The sequence below is a fragment of the Myotis brandtii genome, unplaced genomic scaffold, assembly GCF_000412655.1.
Source record: "Myotis brandtii unplaced genomic scaffold, ASM41265v1 scaffold185, whole genome shotgun sequence".
NCBI classification, from domain to species: domain Eukaryota; kingdom Metazoa; phylum Chordata; class Mammalia; order Chiroptera; family Vespertilionidae; genus Myotis; species Myotis brandtii.
Window position 1 is genome coordinate 2,002,613 of NW_005356870.1, and position 7,397 is coordinate 2,010,009.

Consider the following 7,397-nt stretch of genomic DNA (forward strand, 5'->3'; position numbering starts at 1 on the left):
CAGATGAATCTTTGACGCACACACAGCTTCTCTGACTCCACTGTTAGTCATCCTCCTAAGGCCTCACAATATTTACTGACATGATGGACCACTTTGCTTTGGCCTTGGGACAACAAAACTAAAATGACCATGGGGGAATCTTTTAGGGATTTAAAAAAATACTTGGCCTAATAATACCTGACTAGAATATATGGTAAACAAAGTCAACCATGAACATTTCTCTATTCTACTCAGTCTCTGTTAATCCTCAGGTAACACATTCCGAATTTTAAAAGCCCATTTCTCTATAATACTTATGGAGAGAGTGGTGGGCCAAAAACAATTTCATGAACTGAGTACCATGGAGATACCTTGAGTGTTCATCAGCTTCAGTTAGATATAATATGGGGAGTGGCCAGAGTCTGTGCTGACAGAGTGAAGCATTTTCCATTTTGAAGGTGACACAAAGCCCATTTACAACATCAATTGTATTTCAAGGCTTTCTCCCCGACCTGAGAAACTAATACAAATAAAGTGCAGAAATTTCTTCTTTTGTCTCACTTTTTTTCTTTTTTTTTATAAAAATATATTTTATTGATTTTTTACAGAGAGGGAGGGAGAGAGATAGAGAGTTAGAAACATCGATGAGTGAGAAACATCGATCAGCTGCCTCCTGCACACCTCCCACTGGGGATGTGCCTGCAACCAAGGTACATGCCCTTGACTGGAATCGAACCTGGGACCCTTCAGTCTGCAGGCCGACGCTCTATCCACTGAGCCAAACCGGCCAGGGCTCACTTTTTTCCTTATTGACCTTGTCATACTTTACATACTGTTTTAAGCCTCTGGAATTCATACTTTAAAAAATTTATTTTATTACAGTTTAAATTCAGTATTATTTTGTATTAATTTCAGGTGTAGAGCACAGTGATCAGATAATGATACACTTCACAAAGTGCTCCCCTGATATTTCCAGTACCCACCTGGCACTATACATAGTTATTGCAATATTCTTGACTATACTTCCTATGCTGTACTTTATATCCCCGTGACTATTTTGAAAATCAATTTGTACTTCTTTTTTTTAAAATTGATTTTAGAGAGAGGGCGAAACATTGATGTGTGAGAGAGAGACATTGGTTGGTGGCCTCCCACATGGGCCCCAACTGGGGATTGAATCTGCAACCTGGGTATCTGTCCTGACCGGGAGTTGAATCCACCACTTTTTGGTGCATGGAATGATGTTTCAACCAACTGAGCCACACTGCCTAAGGCTGTACTTCTTTATTTTAAAATAAGTTTTTTATTTTTTAATTACAGTTGATGTACAATATTACATTAGTTTCAGGTGTGCAAACCAGTGCCGGGCTTGTGCTGGGCTTGTGCCTGGGAGAGGCCAAGGTGCGAACCAAGGCTGGCTGTTGCTAATCCTGGACCTGAGCCTACTTAGCAAGAGGTGCAGCACACCAGGGCCAGATGCTGCTCCTTTGAGAGATCTTAGGACGGTCTGAACCATGAGCCAAGACAGGCCATTTGTATGGAAAAGCCACCGGAAATGGCTTGGGTGGGCCTGCAAGTTGGGTTGGGCAGGGTCTCGGAATCACCAGAGTGGGGTGAAGAGTGTTAACCAGGTTGATGGAGACTCAGATATGGTGCCTGCCTGCAGGCTCTGTGGGAGGACCCCTCCCCCCTACCCACAAGGGAACAAGAGCCTCTGACAGCACTTCTGTTGGGGAGAAAGCTGCCCCTCCAGCTCTTGCCCTGATGCCAGGCAATTCAGTTTCTCCCCATATGTCCCTGTGCCTTTCAAGCTGCTGCTCCAGCACTGGAGCTCAGAAGTAGATAAAAGGAAGTGGTAATTGCTATATAAATGCAGTTCATTGTCATTTCTCCCCCCACCTCCCCCTAATAGTCTATATTTGTTTAGGTTACAACTACCTGCTACCTTCATTTTTCTGGGCATAAATGTCGATTGTTCTATGATTTAAACAAATTGTTTTGATTTTGTGTGTTCATGTACTTGTTTTCTTGACCTCCCCATTAATATAATATTTTTTTCTAGAGGTTCTTCCTCCTTTAATCCCTCATCCTATCTTTACTTCCTGGTATAATCTAAGCTATCCTCTGATCTTTCTCATTTTGCTTTCATAAAAGGAGAAAGAGCAGAGCTGTTTGATGACGTTTTAACCATTTTGTGTCCATTCAGTTACAGAAAAGGAGACATTACTTATTTTCTGTGATCAGAATATAATCACGTTTTCACCCTTTGGCGATTCAATATTGTTGGGCAATCATTCTGTTTATGAGTTCTTCACAGGCGAATGTGTTTCAGTCAGTGCAATTTTTTGATAAAAGAACCTCACAGAACAATATAGGCTGAGAAGGTACACTCATAGGCACACTTTGCTCTTTATCATTCATGATTTTCCAGGGAAAAGTAACATATTGTGTCATTTTAAGTCTCAAAGGAAATGAACAGAAGGGCTATTTCTCATACAGGCTAAGAAATTGAGGGTACTCTATTATTCCTTTATGGTAAAATGTTTAAAAATGAATACTTTAATAATTTTATTTTGTATCCTCTTAACAAACATGAGCATACTTCTTAGACAGTATTCCAAGAATTCGAATGGGAACAAATATAGATACAATTAAACAATAATAAAATACAGTATTAATGAAATAAAATATATATGAATTTAGTAAGAAAGCCAAACTGAGGAGTTTCTAAATGAAATTTTAAAAGATCTAGTAAGTCACGAATTTATTCTCCTGCAACGATTCAAACATAATAAGACAGGCAAGCAGGAAACAGCAATGCTGGGAATATGCTCAAAACTGTAACGGTGGATACTCCCCAAAGGTAACGAAGCTTCATTATTAGTTGGCAATTTTGAGACTGTGTGTGCTTTCCTCCCAGGCCACAGTCAGTGTTGGCATAAATCTCTTTTTGATGGCATGATAGGAGTCTGGTTCTTAAGTGTTTGAGAGGGTTCACTTTTATCACGTGTTCATATTCACCTAGATTAATGTTTATTTATTTATATTTTTTATTGTAAAAAAAAGTCCAGGGGTTGACAATGCAAATGTTAGTGCAGAACATTTCTCATTGGTTCCTGAATCTGCTAGGCCCCTGTGAACCAGGAAATCTCCTTTGGCACCTCTTGGGTTTCATGGTCCTTTTCAGATATGTTGATTATACGATACATTGCTTGGAAACAAGAGTTCATCTGATATTAAAACAAACAAACAAACTTACCGTGCCTTTCTTTCACGTTTCCTGCGGGGAGATCTACGTATCTCAGATGCTCTCACAGTCTCACAGAAAGTTAGCCCCTTAACCAAACCAAAGAATCCTCCACCACAAGTTCCTGAATCCAACCTCTCATAACATATGCAATATACCCAGATTTGAAGGTTTAAAAACAAAAGAATTTAGAATTTAAAACCATATTTAGACTGGTTTTTTATTATTTGAAAGACCCTAGTTATTTGCAGCATATAAATAGAGCGACTAGTACAAAATGCATCAAGTTTTATGTGATAAATATACTTTCAACCTAATGGCTGCCTCAAAGCAGAGTGAAAAATGACCACTTCTCAAAAGCAATCTAGACTGACTCAGTAAAGTTCACAATTTAGAAAAATCAATTGCTACTCTAGTTCCATACATTGCAAAATGATTTCAGACACAGATTAAACACACAATTGCTTTCCAAAAACAGAAATCATGTTTGGGACTTTACAAAACTTTATAAAATATAACACTGTATTTATAAATTCAAGTAGTATCACACTGAAATAGACAATACTTCCATAACAGTCTAGTCAAACTTAATTGGTTTGTCTTGACCATTCTTGCATATTGTTTCTTCCAAATCTTAGCCTAAGTAGTTCTGTGCTCTATCATAGGATTTCATTTTATTTTATTTTTCTACCATTGGATTTTAATGCATTTCAAAGATTTTATAAGATTTTTCATTCTAGAAATAATGTTAAAGCAGATGAATTTACCTACAAATATCTTTTTTTAATTGTTTTATTGCTTAAAGTATTACAAAGAGTATTACATATGTCTCCTTTTTTTTCTACCCTTGACCCTCCCCCAGCCTCCCATGTCCCCCAGTGTCTTGTGTTCATTGGTTATGCTCGTATGCATGCATACAAGTCCTTTGGTTGATCTCTTACCCCCCCTCCCTCCCCTCAACCCGCCCCAGCCTTCCTGCTGTAGTTTGACAGTCTGTTCGAGCAACATCGAACAGACTGTCAAACTACCTACAAATATCTTACTAAAAATAGAAACTAATGCAATATGACAATTCTACATTGGATAAATTTCAAACCAAATTTCTAATAATGATCTATTAATTATATGACAATTATAATTTGATACATGTAAAATTTAAAAATATAACCATAACTATTTTATGGAAAAATATTTATATGAATAACTTCTAAATTTAGTTACTTGTAGGTGTCAGATGACAGGTATTTTCTAATTATACCCGTTCATAACTATTCATTTTATTACCCCCAAAGAGCCCAAGTGTATTTTTAAAACAAACTTAAAAGTGAGAAAAACGGGATTTATTTCATGTAACAGTGCTATTATGATAAGGCACCACTTGGTATATGTATTTTTGTTGTTGGTGTCTTAACCATTAGATAGAATGGTTAGAAAAAAGCAAATAATATTAGTGACTAACCACACTATACTCCTTTTTCCATCATTCTTTGCTTTTAGTTTTTCCATATAACAGAACATATAATAAACAACAATGTAGCATATGATCTATTAAATGAACACCTTTTCCCAATCTTCCAAGAAAATAATTTAAAATTAAACAAAACTAAGAAACCAAAAATTTATGTGCTATGTTTGCTATAGGCTACCCCTGCAGGAGAGTAGAGAATTGGGATAGGGGGTGGCAGTGGTGGGGTTGAGGGGAATGACAACAGGATATTTTTTCTTTTTTCTAATTGTTATTTATTGGAGGGAGGGAGAGAGGGAGGGAGAGAGAGAGAAAGAGAGAGAGAAACATTAATTTGTTGTTCCACTTATATATGCATTCATTGGTTGATGAATGTGCCCTGACCTGGAATGGAGCCCGAGACCTTGGCATATTGAGATGACACTCTAACCAACTGACCTACCCTACCAGGGCAACAGGCCTTTTTTTTTTTTCTATAGAATATATTGAGGCACATAGGTTAAAAGTTTCTCAGACAAATTCATGACTAGAGCAAAAATGAGAGAGAGCTCAGAATTTTCCATTCCCCCCAAAGCTGAATTCTCAGATAGTCACACCCAATGAAATATTTCAACATATGTCCTTAGTCACTGCTATCATCATTGGCATCATCTCTGATACATCATTTAAGGGAGACTTCAATGACTGACTGCAGGAGTCAGATCTAGTAGGCTGGCACGTGGCCATGTCCCCAGGTCATAGCAGAAGTCACAAATCCATACGGGCTTAGAGGCCTGGCTGGGAAGAAGAAATCTCTCTTCAGAGAAGGGCCCAAGGACAACAAAACCACATTTGTGGCAATGGTGATGAGGATTACCAGGTGTGAATTTTGCTTTCTGACAACACATCCTTACAGTTGCCTCAGAGTCAGGAACCCAGACAGCAGCAGGCTCATTACTGGGTGCCTTCCCACTTTTGGAGAGTAAATCAGTAGCTCATTTATTCATGTGATGCACCCATTCTGATTTCCCAGTGGCAGTGGCAGTGGCAGTGGCAGCATAGTCTGCAAATAATTTAGTTGGCGATTTGATAAGCCATCCATTCCCCAAGTCTCCCTCATCTTTGACGGAATCAATAGGGACATATTTCCAGGGGACTAATACGATGTTTATTATATTTTTTCTTCTGGATGACAGTATTGCCATATACAAGAATATCATTAAATAAAGAAAACTGTCTTGCATTGGGCTTTTTTCTGCACAACTTAGTCAATACTTCAATCAGAACCTATCCGGTACAGTTAGGGGTTGACCAGCTGCTTCAAAAGACTTTTCTACTATATTTATACGTCTAGTATTTGCTTTACTGTTTGCCAAATAACCCACCATCTTTTGCTAATAGCCCTGTCCCCTGCTCCTGCCCAGGCCTCCTAGGGTGTGCAGCCAGCAACCAGGTGCAGCCTGGCAGATGGGTGGGCGGGGATCGGCTTAGGGGCTCACAGGTGACTCCCTCCCCACCAAGTTGAACTCCACTTTGGCCACCCGGGCTGGCCTCTCCTCTGTGCATGCATGGGCAAGCCAGCAGAGCACCAGATTAATGTTTAGACACAGCTAATCTTGTTAATAGAATTGTTCATCTTTTGTTGAACAAGAACACTGAAGACTTGTAAATGAGGACACTGAAGACTTTGGAGTTAACAGCCCCTGGCCTCTCTAGAAAGCCTCATTGTGGGGGTGTTCATCACAGAGAGGTGTCTTACTCCTTCTACTCTCTCACTCATGTTCTCTCTCTCCCTCTTGAGGTGGTGGATGGTGAGGGTCACAGGCAGGGAGTGAGGACACATCCATTGCCTGTAGATGGAACGCTAGAGGCACATCTGCCCACTCTCAGGATGCCAGGGAGATGACATTCACAGGCGGGTTGCTGGCTGTTGGACTAATTTTATGTGCCACCCCCACCCCCATTTGATGGGTAAGACTTGGGATCAGCTGAGGAGGGGGAAAGGCATCCTTTCTGAGAGCACAGACTGAAAGAAGCTTTCCCCCACCCCCTCCTACGAGCTCTGTGACCCTGCAAGTAATTTGATTTTAAAACTTTTATTTCCTCACCCAGAAAATGCAGACACTAATAGAACCAACTCCTGGGGTTGTGAGGAGTAAGTGAAGGAATTAAATAAGACTCTCAGCAGAGTGCCTGGTGTTCAGTAAGAATTCACAAATGGAAGTTTCTATTATTATTATATAATTTGAGCATTCTGTCTTTTTTGTTTCTTTCAGTGTGAGGCCTAGGCTTTCATTAATATAATCCTGTGCTGTTGACTTAAAAATAGATGGAAATGGCTCTTCCCTTGGGGCGGGGGGTAACAGTTCATACCACCAGAATTTTACAGAGCTCTTAAAAAGTATACATACCAACATATGCACACACACACATATGCATGTGTGTGTGATGTGTATAACATATATATCATATATTTAATATTCTATCTATCATATTTTTAAAATATTTTTATTAATTTCAGAGAGGAAGGGAAGAGAGAGATAGACACATCAATGATGAGAATCATTGATTGGCTGCCTCCTGCACGCCCCCTACTGGGGATCGAGCCTGCAACCCGGGCATGTGCCCTTGACTGGAATCAAACCCGGGACCCTTCAGTCTGCAGACCAACGCTCTATCCACTGAGCCAAACCGGCTAGGGCCATATTTTTTCCTAATAGTAAAATG

At 39.5% G+C, this 7,397-nt stretch overlaps 1 pseudogene; it reads right to left on the bottom strand.

Annotated features, from left to right (window-relative positions):
• Positions 1–5,287: 5,287 nt before the first annotated feature.
• Positions 5,288–6,058, bottom strand: LOC102262363 (annotated as a pseudogene).
• Between the last annotated feature and the right edge of the window lie 1,339 nt (positions 6,059–7,397).